This window comes from Triticum aestivum, chromosome 6B, assembly GCF_018294505.1.
Source record: "Triticum aestivum cultivar Chinese Spring chromosome 6B, IWGSC CS RefSeq v2.1, whole genome shotgun sequence".
Taxonomy (NCBI): Eukaryota; Viridiplantae; Streptophyta; class Magnoliopsida; order Poales; family Poaceae; genus Triticum; species Triticum aestivum.
Window position 1 is genome coordinate 349,450,880 of NC_057810.1, and position 17,409 is coordinate 349,468,288.

The following is a 17,409-nucleotide window of genomic DNA, read 5'->3' on the forward strand; positions in this document are numbered from 1 at the left end:
AGGGGGGGGCGCCCCCCTGTCTCATGGACAGCCCGTGGGCCCTCTAGCCTTCATTATTTCGCCAAAAATTCTTATTAATTTTGAAAAGTGCCTCCGTGGATTTTCAGGACATTCCGAGAACTTTTCTTTTCTACACATAAAACAACATCATGGCAGTTCTGCTGAAAATAGTGTCAGTCTGGGTTAGTTTCATTCAAATCATGCAAGTTAGAGTCCAAAACAAGGGCAAAAGTGTTTGGAAAAGTAGATACGTTGGGGACGTATCACCCTCCTCCTCCACCATGTGGGAGTTGATACCCCGACGCCATTGTCCATTACAAAAGATCGACCTCTCTCATCCACGGCTTCGGACCAGGATCCTTGCATCACATCCTCTCGCTTCATCCGCGCTGTTGTCATCCTTGCCGGGGCTGCTCGTATGACCGTCTCGTCTACCACGCCGGGATATTTCCCTCGCCGCCACCATCTACCCTCCTAGATCTGCTTCCACGCCGCCGACATCCATCACTACTGCAGCACCCTCAACGCCTCAGCAGATGCTTACACGGTGCCACACCACAGACGGTACTATTTGAATCTTCTCAAGTTATTTATCTCAGCAAGAAAATAGATCTCCACTGCTTTATTGTGATTTCTTGTCCATCACTTAGAATCTTACTTGTTAGTTGAAACCAAACATTGGTTGCGAAGTTGCCTTTGACCGGTTTGCACCTTCAGATCCGCGATGGCATGCGCGCCGCTATACTTGCAATGCTTATGGTTTTCCCCTTTTAAATTCCATATTAGCTTAAATGACACTCGATTGAATTTCAAATTGGGGTCAGTCCATTTTTGGAAGTTCGCCGGAGGGAAGGAAGAGGCTCGCCCGAGGGCTGCCCCATTATCCATCTTAGAGTTCGGGTGGGGACAGTGGTTGTGGGGGGATGTCATTGGGCTATGGTGGGGCCTCGCCGAAGGCAAAACTCAACACGGGTGGAGGTGGGATTATCTAGAGGGATGGCCGGGTGCGACAAAAGGTTGGAGGTGGTGAGCGGTTCAGGGAAGGGCGGGCGCCGGTGGTTCGGCCGGCGGCCCGTGCGGTGGTATTTAGGGGAAGAATAAGAGGCAATGAAGAAGAAGGGTTAGGTGACGTAGGATCTTCATCCAACCACCTGAAATGGTCGACTGACCAAATGACGGAAGTCAGGCGACTTGCATGTAGACATTCCCAGATATTCAGTACCATTATCATAGGTGCTTCAAGACGTACGTGCAAGTAGTGCTCCTCAATCCATCAAGCTAAACAACATGCCACTCATAATTCCAAACTTAGTTGCTCAAATACTAATCCGATATGATGCTGACATGTACTAAAACAGAGAATGTTTAATTGGTTAGCTCATGTTCCTACTTTACTTCCGAAAAGCACATGCGCCACATATTGAGGGACAGTAGGGAGTTGCGTTCTATATGCTCTCTACTTCATCATGTGTGGCCAACCAACATTTTATTATCCAAAATCTGCTTGCTCTTCTTTAGCATGCTCCTCTTTTGTTCTTCTTTTGAAAGTACTCTCTCCGTACCTAAATATAAGTCTTTGTAGAGATTCCTCTATTGACTACATACAAAGCAAAATGAGTGATTCTACACTCTAAAATGTATCTATACACATCCGTATGTGATCCATAGTGGAATCTGTACAAAGATTTGTGTTTAGGAACAGAGGGAGTATAATAGTTGTACAGTATGTTCTTTGTAGTGAAGAGGAGCAGGGACATTTGCAGTGTATAGGTCTATTCAGTCGCTTGTCATGGACGCTTTTGAATCTTCGTGTTCGTCTACATGTCGATTGTCATGGACGCTTTCAACTCTTCGTACTAAATCGTATGTGTCGCCTTTGAGAGTTAGACTGATAGTAATAGTATTGTGCCTTTAGTTGTGGAGAGTTGGTATCCAAAGCCTTTCTAGCCGTACCGGCAATACTAGCACATATATTCCAGCAAGTTCCACTTTCCTTATTTTACTCTTGATGCTTAAGGTTTTCGCATTACATCTACAGTATGATCTGTGTAGGTGCTTTGTATCCTACTAGCAGTTCTCCACCCTTTAAAGCTAAATAACACACCAATCATACGTCCTAAGGTTCTTCAAATATGAATGTGATATGATACTGACATTAGCTAACAGACACACATTTAATTGGTTAGCTAATTCTCCCACTTGAGTTTACAAATGCATGTGGCCACATATAGAGAGACATCATGGAATGGCATTTCTTTGGGCGCTCTGATTCATCATGGGTGGGCAACCAACATTGTATAGAAAGAAGGGGAATCTCAATAATATGCTTCCCCTTCTATTCTTTAACATGTTCCTCTTATGTTCTTCTTTAGTAAGTACAGTATGTTCCTTGTCAGGAAGGGGAGCAGGGACATCTGCAGTCGATAGCTTTATTGGTCTAGTTCTGCTACATGATTTCATACTTCGAGTTGGTCTGCCATAATATCCCGGAAAAGGTGGGAGCCATGCGGTCTTTGGTAGACTAGACTAATAGTAATAGTTGTGTGCCTTCAGATGAATAGAGGTGGTCTGTAGGTGACCAATAGGCTGCATATTAGTAGCGGCAAAACCCAATGTTTTCCACCCAATTCTGTTTCGCCGATTTATTTATTGTGGTTATGGTGTACCCCTATTATCTACACTACGATCTGCCAAGTGGTTGTGCACTCTCGTTATCATGGTTTGGCAATAAACTTTCTATACGGTATATTATGAACCTATCATCTGCCAACTATCCTTACATCTAGAGCTCCCAACAGGGAGCCTATTTTTTGTGTAGTTGTGCCAGTTTATATTAATCTACTCACCATATTATAGCACCCATGGGCTCTCTCATCAGAATCCAGTGATAGCACACAAGGGTTTACAGGGAGGCCCTATTATATTACAATATCCTCTACATTACAAATATAATCTCACTACTATTTATGTTTTCATGCTTTTCAGATATTGTACGTAATCACAATGAATACAAGAATGTGCACATCAGAAGAATATCGCAGAACAGTTCAATGGGTAACAAACTTGGCATCAAGGGATTGAGGTCCATTTCAGATGCAATGAAACCCACATGCTCCCTAACTATAGATTCGTATTCAGAATATGATCCTAATGACTATTCCGAGCTCAAGGAGTCAAAGGCAGATGGCCTATCATGTTCACCCAATAAGGTGCCTATTCTAATTTGGCAAGGTTTTATTGGTTGAACATATTTTGCATAAGGTGTCTTGCATTTCTTTTGTTTCGTTGCACCGCCATATGCTTAGTTTACTCATGATATATGTGAATGCCATGCCCATCCATTATCAACACCTATTCCATTTGTCGGCATACCATGTTTTCCCATTCAAATGATGTCCTTGTGTTTCAGACATCCAAAAGGAAGAGGATGATTGCAAAACCTAAAGGAGTAGCAAAGTCGTTGAAAAAGGTGGTGGTACCAGAGAAATCACATAGCACCCGACGTATATTGGCGATAGAACCAGCACCACAAAACCTAGGATATCGCAACTATGTTGGTCGCTGCTTTGCTCTTGTGAGTACCTATTGTCCTATTGTTGTCCTTACATTCATACCTGGTGGATTATGTGATATCATTGTGCATTATAGCTTTCTTATCCATTGTTCGCTCCAAATTATCATATCTATATTAATGCTTACATTAATGTAGAATGAACCCAATGCTTATGAAGAAATTTAGTTCTGCATTGTTCTTGTAAGAATTTGCTGTCCTTCATCACTATACTTATATTGTCAGCTAGTTCTTCCTGTACACTTTCCAGCTTATTTTCCATTGCCCTCCATTTTCTACACATCAGATCTATATTTACTCTTGCCAAAATATTGAATAAAACCAATGTTACTGAAGAAGTTTAGCTCTGCATTGCTCTTGTTAGTGCCTTTTGCTTGTATGATGTATTTACATTTTTACTCTGCATCTTAGGTTAAATAATCGCCATTTGTTCCTATATTTTCACATCTATATTTACTCTTAACAAAATGTAGGGCAATGCTCTTGAAGAAGAGTGTGCGGTAAACTTCATGAATTGCACCCACCCCATCAATATGGACAAGGGCTTTATAGAGCCGGGCTTCACTACTGATGTAAGTTTGTCCTCCTCGAGGCTTCAAACTTCGTTGTGTATATTTGGATAGCTATGAGTGCAAATCTTGTTTATTTTTGTCGTCTGCATCAAATTGCTCGTTCAAAGTTTATAACAAAGAAGTACATAAACATGAGTTTATCCTTCTCAATTTTAGTCTTTAGTTGTACAACCTAGTTCCTTATTCATACCATGTAAATTAAACTAAACATAGCAAGGAGGTTCCCCTGATTCATTAGCTCTACCCATTCATCCCCACTCTATTAACTTTTGCTCACTTTTCCCCACTCCCTTGCCCAAAACCCTCAACACAGGTTATAATGGGTGTTGCCGTTGGGTCAATGCCTTTGACCGTTAACTCTGACGTGTGGGGTCGTGTATACGTCGGTGCATGCAAGACCACGGTCGTGGGGTAGCACGTGTCCATGGACATGCCCGAAACGTCCCATCATATAAAGAGGGGCAACCACCTCCATCGCCCCTACCATTTCCCCCCCAAATCCCCACCCTGCCGCATCGTCTTCCTCTCCCCCACCGACGTCGTCTCTCTCTCCTCCACTGCCTCCCCCGCACCTTCTCTGTCACGCCCAATATGCGACCCTATCCTAAAGGAACTCGAAGGTCCCACCAAGGATAGAAGCACATATTGGAGACGCTTTTGCAAGGTGGATATCATTACATCGTACCATTACATAATAGTTGGGGGATACATACAAAAGGCATACAATGCCACATGAGTACAACAACATCATACACAAGAGCAACATCCTACTATGGATGAAACACAAACAGAAACTCAAACGACATCCACCCTGCTAGCCCAGGCTGCCGACCAGGAACCTATCGCCTGAACGAAGAAGAAGCAGAAGAAGAACTCCAAAACAAGTAAATATCGCTCTCGCGCCATGATCATTGCATTACCTGTACTTGCAACTGTTGTTGTAGTAATCTGTGAGCCACAAGGACTCAGCAATCCCATTACCATGGGTATCAAGACTAGCAAAGCTTAATGGGTATGGAATGGATAAGTGGTGAGGTTGCAGCAACGACTAAGCAATATATGGTGGCTAACTTACGAGTACAATAATAAGATGAGAAACTACACAAATGGTCGAAAACTAGAAATGATCAAGAAGTGATCCTGAACTACTTACGTTCAAACATAACACCATCGTGTTCTCTTCTCGACCCACTCGAAAAGAGACCATCTCGGTTACACACGCGATTGAATATTTTAATTCGAAATTGGTGTCAAGTTTTCTACAACCGGATATTAAAAACTCCCATCTGCCACATAACCACGACGCGGCTCTCGAAAGTTTAAACCATGCAGTGGTGTCCCAACTTAGCCCATGACAAGGTCGTGATCCGCCGAGACAATGCTCCATTGAGGGACATCTGATTATACTCCGGATCCCGATGCACAAGACATTTCGACAATGGTAAAACAAAACCAACAAGACCACCCGGTGAATTGATACCCCGATAGGAGCCGCGCATATCTCGTTCTCAGGACAACACCGTCTATGCAAAGTGGACGGTAGCCAAGATACCATCGAGTTGCCCTGAGGCGGCACCGCCGACTGCTAGGTAGGTGGACCAACACTCATGAGGAGCACTGGCCCAGGGGGTTGATTAAGGGACCTCAGGGGCCGGCAAGTCCCTATGCAAGTTTTTAGTTATTATTAGGCAAATGGTAAAACCAATGTTGGGCCTTCCTGGAATAGTTTTATTCAAAGCGATCTGTCAAGAGGATCCCATACCCCTCACCGTGTTAGGGACACAAAATCAAGGAACATAACACCGCTCGATTATTTCGAGCACATGCTTCTTCGGTAAAGAGGAATCAGACGATTCGGGTGAAGTTTTTTGTAACGTATCAATAAGATATAGCCATGCTACGTGTTGTTTCAGGCCCTAAATAAACGCGGACACTTAAAAAATCTGTCGGGCAGGCAGATTCACATCTCTTACAACCCACGACGGAAACTAGGACGACAAGAGTGGAATAAAACACCAGGCATAAGGTCGAGCCTTCCACCCTTTACCAAGTATATAGATGCATTAATTAAATAAGAGATATTGTGATATCCCAAAATATCCATGATATCCATGTTCCAACATGGAACAACCTGCAACTGCACCTGCAACTAGCAATGCTATAAGAGAGGCTGAGCAAAGCGGTAACATAGCCAAACAACGGTTGGCTGGGATGGATGAAAAAATGTTAGAGGCTGTCATGGCAATTTGGGAGGCTCGATAAACAAGTGGTAGAAAGCGCGACATAGCGATAGCATCGGGACAACTAGCATAACAATGATAGTAGTGAGATCCAAGGTGATGGTCATCTTGCCTGAAATCCCGCTAGGAAGAAGAACGAGTCCATGAAGAAGACAAACGGGCGAAGACGAATCAAGCGTAGTCGAACGAATCCTCATGGTCGCAACGAAACAGGAACTATCGAGAAGAAGCACAACCGGAAAGAAGCAAACAACACGGTAAACACACAACACATTAACAAGGCATGATGCTCAACCAAGGATCATGAATGACAAGTCTACATGAGGCTACTCATGGCAAGAGATGATGCATAAAAGAACAACACATCAAAGCAAGTTTAAATGAGGCCGGAAACAACATATAACAATTTCGGTAGGTGCTCATATGCAAATTTAAAAATTGGTCCAGATCTGAATAAGACATTATGTTTAAGTTGTTAAACAGCAAGTTAAGATGCACCATGATGATCGACACGAAATTCTAATCAAGTTACATATAAAGTTCATTTAGTTCGGAGCTACGACCTAGAAGATATGAGCAAAACAAGTTAAACATGGCATTGATGCAAAATGCATTCAAATATCAAGCAAACACACTCAAAACAAGGGTTCAACATGAGATGATGAAACTACATGCAATTCTCAGCAAGTTTCATATAGAGCATGCTCAAAACGGAGCAACGGTGCAACACATACACTCCAAACAAGTTTAAAGGACAAGCTGTCCAAAACAGCAAGTGGGCACTTTCCAACCATCAAAGCAACATGCTACAGGAATCATATGAACACAAACTTGACATGCCCTTCAAGCATAGATAACACACTTGAAATATCATTAAGGTTCCGATTCATAGGCATCAATATTAAACCAAGATGATCAATGCAAAATGCAACTTTATAACACAGGAGCATATACATGAGCAGAGTTAATATGATATGTTGGAGGCATGAAACAAAGATGCTACAGCAAGTATACATATCAACAAAGGGCGTTAAATCAAAGTAAACATAAAAAAGAGCAAATAACATCATAGAATCATATACATATGACTCATGGATTAGTGGGAACCAACATGACAAAATTTAATATCAAAATAGTTTCAGCAAGTGTAAAACAACAACATTGCGATAGCATGTTTGCAAGCATGGAACAGAGGCATATGAAATCCAAAATTACCAAATATGGCATGTGAACATTGTACTCATAGCATACTTAGAAATATTTAATTTGATCATCTCCAAAAGTGGCATAGGTATATTAATATCAAGCTCACAACAAGGCATCATGAAGTTAACACAAATCTAGAACAATATTTAGGCATGTTCATGGCAACGAAAACACATGCTACAGGACATATAGGGCATCAAATGGCATGGAATGATAGAGCATAACATTGACACCAAAACATGTCAACTAAGCATCTCCAGATTGTGCATGGATTAATGAGTAGCATCAAGTAAACATGGCATTGTGATATAACAGATTCAGAAATGACACCACATCAACAGCGGGTAGCCCACTTCACAAGCTTGACGCGCTCACTAAAGGGCATATCAAAATACATGGATGGAACCACTGGAGACATGGCATGATTATACTCCAAAAACATGTATACAATATGATCAAAATAAAGTCACACAAAAATATATAAAAATGACAAATAGTCAAGTTATAATAGTTTTCAACAGTTAACATCAGCAAGCACTTTTGCAACAGGGATTAACATGTCAAGATGCACCCTAACATGAATACAAAGCACACCAACATGTAGAGAATGAAGAGAAGAACATGTTCATATCAAGATCATCATCATAGGATCAACAGGGACAAACTTACACCACTCACAAGATGCATAGATGATGATAACAATCAGCAGATTTCAGCAGTTTATATCACTTAGCAATTTTGCAACGAAGATTAAGGCACCAATATGAATAGTAACATGAATGAAAGATACTCCATCATGAAGAGCACTCTGAGATGAACATTTTGATATATCATGCATGCAAAATGGAGCAGTACACAAAAAAATATAACCACGCAAACATGCACACATGAAGTTTAAAATCTCAGGGACTGAAAAAAAACCTCCTCACGGGAAAAATTGGATCTCGCGGTACGGGGACGGAGTGGTGCGGTGGGGATGTTTCGATGGAGGGATGCCGGTGCGCATGGACAGAGCAGTCCCCGGACAAAGCGGGATGACGGGGCTCCGGGACGACGGGGACGCTGGATGCGTTTGGTTCGGCGGGCCAAGCGGATCTGGGCTAAATATGGATGGGGCCATCCGGCGTGGGTCAACGCCGGTGGCGTGGCCCCTGCAAATGGCGGGGTCGCCGGCGAGGCCGACAGCAGGGTAGGCGAGGCGGAGCACGGCGGAGGAGGTCGGGCCGGCCGGATCTGGCCAGGGGCGTCGGATTCGAGCATGGCGGCGCCGGGCGCGTGAGGTGGCGGCGGAGCAGGGCTGGAGGCAGCGTGCGGCTCGCGGGCGAGGTGGCGGCGGAGCGCATCTGGCGGCAGCACGGTGCAGGGCGGCGGTGGTGGCGCGGGCTGGCGCGGGAGGCGGCAGCGGCAGCGACGCGCGGCTCGCGGGCGAGGTGGCGGGGCGGCGCGGAGGTGAGCAGAGGAGGCGCTGTGTGGTCCAACGGTGAGGCAGGGGTGCTCCGGTGAAGGTTCCAGCGAGGCAGGCGGCGAGGTCCCGACGGCAAGCTCGGGAGCTGGGAGGCGGGGTGCGACGCGGGTTAACCCGGGCCTAGATGGGCTCGAGCGGGCCGCAGATGCGCCTGCAGGGCCGGCGGTGGTGCGCGATGGAATACGGCGGAGGGAGTGACGTGGCAATCCACCATTGGCTATGGGCACGGCGGCGAACATGTCCGGCGGTGGGGGCGACTTGTCGAGTAGCGCAGAGGGGAATTGATCTAGGGTTTGCCCAAAAATGGAGGGGGAGGAGCCTTTATATAGCTAGAGGTAGCTAGGAGTGTCCAGAAGAGGTGCGATTTTCGCCCACACAATCGTGATCCAACGACGGCGAGCATGGATGTGGTTTTGATGGGCTAGAGGACTGTTATGAAGGGGTGCTGGGCTGCAAAGAGAAAGGGATCTGGCAGTTAATGCGGTTAACTTTTGGGGCATCAAAGGACCTCCAAATGGAACAAAATTTGACAGGAGGTCTACCGGTGATGTATCAAGACCACTCGACAAATCTCGGCCCATTCCATGAACGTTTTTCTGCGGCTCACAAAACAAGATCTGGGAGGTGCCGCGGGCACGAGTGTCTGGGCTCAGAGCGGACAACGGAGAGAACTGGGAGGACCCGTACGGATGCAAGTTTTGAAAAACATGCAGAAGAAATGCACATGATGACATGGCAAAATGCAACATGAAAGAAAATGACATGGCAATGACGGCGAATAACTGGAAGACACTTGGCGGATCGGTCTCGGGGCATTACAACTCACCTCCACTAACAGAAGATCTCATCCCGAGATCTTAGGAACAAGACGGACGAGAAAGAGGAAAAGGTGAAGTAAGAATGCAAGAGAGAAGATGAACAAAGTCGGGAGCACTCGGGTAGAAAAGAGGAATGGTGAATATGACGAGAATGAAAAGCTCAAGAAACAAGATAGACTCTGAAACCACTTCGGTTAGAACAAGATAGAAAAGGAATAAGAATGAAAGAATTTGGGCAGCACTCCGGCTGAAAATGGAAGGAATGGAGACATGAACTTCACAAGATGGAACGACACTTGACGAGATGAACAACACAATTCCTGCAGAAGGATTGAGAGAATGGATTGAAAAGAATGGATGAGAGAACAACAACTTCCACCACGAATTCGATAACATCCTTGGAATGAAGAATTGAACGGAGTTGTTGAGAAAATCGATCAACAAAAGAATTATCTTGTTGAGGACTTATGGAAAACATCTCAAAACTTGAGGTAAAATTATGCCCCAACCAAATGCTTGAATATCTGAGAAGAACAAAGAAATGCTAAACTCCACTTCAAAAGTATACTGAGAATTAATTGCACTTCAAGACGCAAGAAGAAAAGATATGTGAGCTCCTCCAACAAGAATCTTGATGAACTCTTGAAGAATGAATAAGAATGAATTAAATCATGAAGAACCACCATGAAGAACTCTGGTAAACAAAAGGATTAAAGAAACAAAGGTTGAAAAGAACAAGATAAAGCCTTGCGATGATTTAGTTGGAGGTTCCAATGAGATGGCCGAGGAAATTTTGAACTGCGGAAAAGAAAAGATGAAAACACTTGGAACTAGAATTTATTCATCAAGAACAAACTCCGAAAGAAGCGAATAATCACTTCGAGGAAAAATAAGATTTATTGTATGCTTATCGTTCATCAAATTAAATTGATGACAAGCAATGGATTTTTCATACTACTTATTCTTGTTGGAAAAGGATTGAGGGGTATATGGCGCAACCTTGAGGAAGGTCTTCAACGAACCACCGGTAGGAATTCGAAAATGACTGATGGAAGAGAACGAATCACAGGGAAGAATTAGAAAAATGACAAAGGGACTTGAGGAGCTCGCGAATTGACTAGAGAATACTTGAACGATGCGCCGGGATAATTGGATAATGATAGCTGAAATGTGAGGATGAAGAATTCTTCTGGAATGATGGCCTTCGGTGAATCGAAACGAAAATGACTCCTGAAATACTCCGGGTGGGTAAGAAAAGATTTTCATGATTGGAACAATTTGAGAGGATGGCATAAAGCTAGAACCATGAACCTTGAAGAGAATGGACAAGATTTAAGAGAAACTCTTCTTCGGTCTTCAAAGCTGAGAATGATGAGGAGGAACACCACCAAAATTGCTGAGATACTCCGGGAGAATGAAAAGAGGAAGGGTTGAACCAAAGATGAAAAGAATTTTAAAGTGATCTTGGAGAAGGCATGTGACTGATGGAACCCATTCTTACGTCAAAAGATCCTGGGAAAAGACATGTGGGTTAGGGCCCACTAAAAGAAAACACCGTTGAAAAAGGATTGTTGAAGAGATAGGTGATGCACCGAAACAATTGAAATATTTGAATGAGGTGACAACCTTGAATTAATTGGAACACAAACAAATCTACCAAGATGTCTTCCAAACTCCGGAATGATTAAATGGCGAGAGGAAAATGAGACAGGGGAACAGGTGATCCAAGGAAAAGAATATGATCCACCCAAAAAACTTGAATTGAGTTAACCAGAAAAAGAAAAAGCGGTGAAGAATGTCGAACGAAACCATAAATTACCGTTTGGAATAATTGAGGGAAGACTAAAGAAGCTCCACATGAATGAAATTGATGCTCGAAAGAGACTCAGGCTCCTGGAAGAAAAGGGGTGGGAGGGCGGGAAAAACAAAAGCAGCTTGGAAGGGGGTACCGACGAATAACTTGAAGAGAAAACACCCGATTGAAATAATTGAGGAAAGAATGCAAAGGCTTTGCATGAGTAGGATGGATACTCGATTATGGGCTTCGGCTTCGAGAAGAAAAAAAGGGTGAGCAGGTGGGAAAAATAAAACAAGTGAGGATTGATCTTGCAAAAATAAACAGGGTTGAATCGACTTGACGAGAAATGCACCAGATGAAAAGAGCTGAGAACCAACGATTAGAAAAACCAACTGCATGATCCTAAAGAAAATTTGAAGGGGAAGAGGAGTAATCAAACACCTATGTCAAGATTCCTCATCAGAGCAACAAAGGGGATGAGGAGTAAAAAGAATTCCTACTCTCCGATATAACTAGACTCCGAAAACAGTTTTCTTCTAGACTCGACAATGGCCAACTACAATCAATCAAGGGGGCTCCTATGGTCGGTCGAGGCTTTGATACCAACTTGTCATGCCCAATATGCGACCCTATCCTAAAGGAACTCGAAGGTCCCACCAAGGATAAAAACACATATTGAAGACGCTTTTGCAAGGAGGATATCATTACATCGTACCATTACATAATAGTTGGGGGATACATACAAAAGGCATACAATTCCACATGAGTACAACAACATCATACACAAGAGCAACATCCGACTACGGATGAAACATAAATAGAAACTCAAACGACATCCACCCTGCTAGCCAAGGCTGCCGACCAGGAACCTATCCCCTGAACAAAGAAGAAGTAGAAGAAGAACTCCAAAACAAGTAAACATCACTCTCGTGTCATGATCATCGCATTACCTGTACCTACAACTGTTGTTGTAGTAATCTGTGAGCCACGAGGACTCAGAAATCCCATTACCATGGGTATCAAGACTAGCAAAGCTTAATGGGTATGGAATGGATAAGTGGTGAGGTTGCAGCAGCGACTAAGCAACATATGGTAGCTAACTTACGAGTACAACAATAAGATGAGAAACTACGCAAATGGTCGCAAACTAGAAATGATCAAGAACTGATCCTGAACTACTTACGTTCAAACATAACACCACCATGTTCTCTTCTCGACCCACTCGAAAAGAGACCATCATGGTTACACACGCGGTTGGGTATTTTAATTCGAATCTGGTGTCAAGTTTTCTACAACGGGATATTAAAAACATCCATCTGCCACATAACCGCGGGCACGGCTCTCGAAAGTTTAAACCCTGCAGGGGTGTCCCAACTTAGCCCATGACAAGCTCACGATCCGCGGAGACAATCCTCTATCACGGGACATCTGACCAGACTAGGGATCCCGGTGCACAAGACATTTCGACAATGGTAAAACAAAACCAGCAAGACCACCCTGTGCGTCGATACCCCGATAGGAGCCGCGCGTATCTCATTCTCAGGACAACACCGTCTATGCAAAGTGGACAGTAGCCAAAATATCATCGAGTTGCCCCGAGGCGGCACCGCCGACTGTTAGGTAGGTGGACCAACACACATGAGGAGCACTGGACCGGGGGGTTGATTAAGGGACCTCGAGGGCCGGCAAGTCCCTATGCAAGTTTTTAGTTGTTATTAGGCAAATGGTAAAACCAATGTTGGGCCTTGCTGGAAAAGTTTTATTCAAAGCGAACTATCAAGAGGGTCCCATACCCCTCACCGTGTTAGGGACGCAAAATCAAGGAACATAACACCGGTATGACGGAAACTAGGGCGGCAAGAGTGGAACAGAACACCAAGCATAAGGCAGAGCCTTCCACCCTTTACCAAGTATATATATGCATTAATTAAATAAGAGATATTGTGATATCCCAAAATATCCATGTTCCAACATGGAACAACCTGCAACTACACCTGCAACTAGCAACGCTATAAGAGGGGCTGAGCAAAGCGGTAACATAGCCAAACAACGGTTTGCTAGGATGGGTGAATAAAGGTTAGAGGCTGTCATGGCAATTTGGGAGGCTCGATAAACAAGTGGTAGGAAGAGCGGCATAGCGATAACATCGAGACAACTAGCATAACAATGATATTAGTGAGATCAAAGGTGACGGTCATCTTGCCTGAAATCCCGCTAGGAAGAAGAACGAGTCCATGAAGAAGACGAATGGGCAAAGACGAACCAAGCAAAGTCAAACGAATCCTCATGGTCTCAACAAAACAGGAACTATCGAGAAGAAGCACAACCGGAAAGAAGCAAACAACACGGTAAACACACAACACATTAACAAGGAATGATGCTCAACCAAGGATGATGCATGACAAGGCCACATGAGGCTACTCATGGCAAGAGATGATGCATACAAGCACAACACATCAAAACAAGTTTAAATAAGGCCAAAAACAACATATAACAATTCCGGTAGGTCCTCATATGCAAATTTCAAAATTGGTCCAGATCTGAATAACACATTATGTTCAAGTTTTTAAACAGCAAGTTAAGATGCACCATGATGATTTACACAAAATTCTAGTCAAGTTACATGTAAAGTTCATTTAGTTCAGAGCTACGGCCTAGAAGATATGAGCAAAACAAGTTAAACATGGCATTGATGCAAAATGCATTCAAACATCAAGAAAAGACACTCCAAACAAGGATTAAACATGACATGATTAAACTACATGCAATTCTAAGCAAGTTTCATATAGAGCATGCTCAAAACGGAGCAACGGTGCAACACATACACTCCAAACAAGTTTAAAGGACAAGCTATCCAAAACAGCAAGTAGGCACTTTGCAACCATCAAGGCAACATGCTACAGGAATCATATGAACACAAACTTGACATAAAATTCAAGTAAAGAGAACATATTTCAAATATCATTAAGGTTCAGGTTCATAGGCATCAAGATTAGACCAAGATGATCAATGCACAATGCAACTTTATAACACATGAGCATATACATGAGCAGAGTTAATATGATGACATGTTGGAGGCATGAAACAAAGATGCTACAACAACTATACATAGCAAACAAGGGCATAGCATTGCATTACACATAATAAACAGCAAATAACATCAAAGCATCATATAAATATGACTCATGGATTAGTGGGAACCAACATCACAAGATTGAATTTTAAAACAGTTTCAGCAAATGTAAAACAGCAACATTATGATAGCATGTTTACAAGAATGGAACAGAGGCATATGATATCCAAAATTAACAAATTTGGCATGTAAACAGACTACTCATAGAATACTTATTAATATGTAATTGGAGAATCTCCAAAGGAGGCATAGATCAAATAATATCAAGCTCACAACAAGGCATCTTGAAGTTAACCGAAATCTGGAACAATATTTAGGCATGTTCATTGCAACGAAAACACATGCTACAGGACATATAGGGAATCAAATGGGATTGAATTATATAGCATAACATGTACAACAAAACATGTCAACTAAGCATCTCTAGATTATGCATGGATTAAGTGGTACCATCAAGTAAACATGGCCTCGTGATATAACAGATTCAGAAATGACAGCACATCAACAGCGGGTAGCCCACTTCACAAGCTTGATGCACTCACTAAATGGCATAAAAAAATATATGGATTGCACCACTATAAATATGGCATGATTTTTCTCCTAAAACATGTAGACAAGGTTCTCAAAAGAAAATCACACAAAAAGATATAAAAATGACAAATAGTCAAGTTATGACAGTTTTCAGCAGTTAACATCAGCAAGCACTTTTGCAACAGGTATTAACATGTCAAGACGCACCGTAACATGAATGCAAAGCACACCAACATGTAGATGATGAAGATCAGAACATGTGCATATCAACATCATCATCATAGGATCAACTGGGAGAAAGTTACACCATTCACAAGATGCATACATGATGTTAACAATCAGCAGATTTCAGCAGTTTATATCACTTAGCCGTTTTGCAACGAAGATTAAAGCAACAATATAAACAATAACATGAATGCAAACTACTTCATTGTGAAGAGCACTCTGAAATGAACATTTCTATATATCATGCACGCAAAACGAAGCAGTATACACAAAGATATGACCACTCAAACATGCAGACATGAAGTTGAAAATCTCAGGGACTTGGTGAAACAAAACCACCTCACAGGAAAAACTGGATCTCGCTGTAAGGGGACGGAGCGGTGCGGTGGGGCCATTTGGATAGAGGGATGCCGGCGTGCAGGGACGGAGCGGTCCCGGGACGAAGCGGGATGACGGGGCTCCGGGACGACGGGGACGCTGGACGCGTTTGGTTCGGTGGGCCAAGCGGATCCGAGTTGGATCTGGACGGGGCCATCCGGTGCGGGTCAACGCTAGCGGTGTGGCTCCAGTGAACGACGGGGTCACCGGCGAGGCCGAAGGCAAGGTAGGCGAGTCAGGGCGCGGCGGAGGAGGTCAGGCCGGCCGGATCTGGCCAGGGGACGCCGAATCCTGGCATAGCGGCGGTGGAGCGCGGCTGGCGGCGGCGCGGTGCAGGGCGGTGGTGGCGGCGCGGGCTGGCGCGGGAGGCGGCAGCGCGGCGGTGACGCGCGGCTCGCGAGCGAGGTGGTGGGGCGGCGCGGAGGCGAGTGGAGGTGGCGCGGCGGGGTCCGACGACGAGGCGGGGGTGCTCCGGCAAAGGCGCCGGCGAGGCAGGCGGCGGTGGTCGCTGGTGCAGGGCGGCGAGGTCCTGGCGGTGAGCTCGGGAGCTGGGAGGCGGGGCGCGAGGCGGGTTGACCCAGGCCCCAGATGGGCTTGGGTGGGCCACGGATGGGCCTGCAGGGCCGGCAGCGGCGCGCTGTTGAAGACGGCGGCAGGGGTGATATGGCAAGCCATGATTGGCTGCGAGCACGATGGCGGACATGTCCGACGGCGGGGGCGACTTGTCCAGTGGCGCGGAGGGGAATTGATCTAGGGTTTGCCCAAAAATGGAGGGGGGAGCCTTTATATATCTAGAGGGAGCTAGGAGAGTCCAAAAGAGTTGCGGTTTTCACCCACACGATTGTGATCCAACATCGGAGAGAACGGATGGGGTTTTGATGGGCTAGTGGACTATTATGAAAGGGTGCTGGGCTGCAAAGAGAAAGTGATTCGGCGGTTAACGCGGTTAACCGTTGGGGCATCAAACGACCTCCAACTGGAACGAAATTTGACAGGCGGTCTACCGGTGATGTACCAAGACCACTTGACAAATCTCGGCCCATTCCAAGAACATTTTTCTGTGGCTCACAAAACAAGATTTGGGAGGTGCCGAGGGCGCGAGCGAGAGTGTCTGGGCTCAGATCGGACAACAGAGAGAACTGGAAGGACCCGAATGGATGCAAGTTTTGAAAAACATGCAGAAGAAATGCACATGATGACATGGAAAAGTGCAACACGCAAGCAAATGACATGGCAACGACGGCGAATAACTGGAAGACACCTGGCACATCGGTCTCGGGGTGTTGCAGTCTGGCTCTCCCCCACCGCATCCTCTTCCTCTCCTTCATCAGCTCCATCTGTTAGATGGCCGAAGCTCGTGGTGACGCCTGCGCAGAGGCCAGAGATGTGGTGGAGCTTCAGGGCGAGGTGACCGCGGATGTCGGTGGCGTCCACGACGGTGTGGGGAAACTCACAACCATTGCGGATGTGGA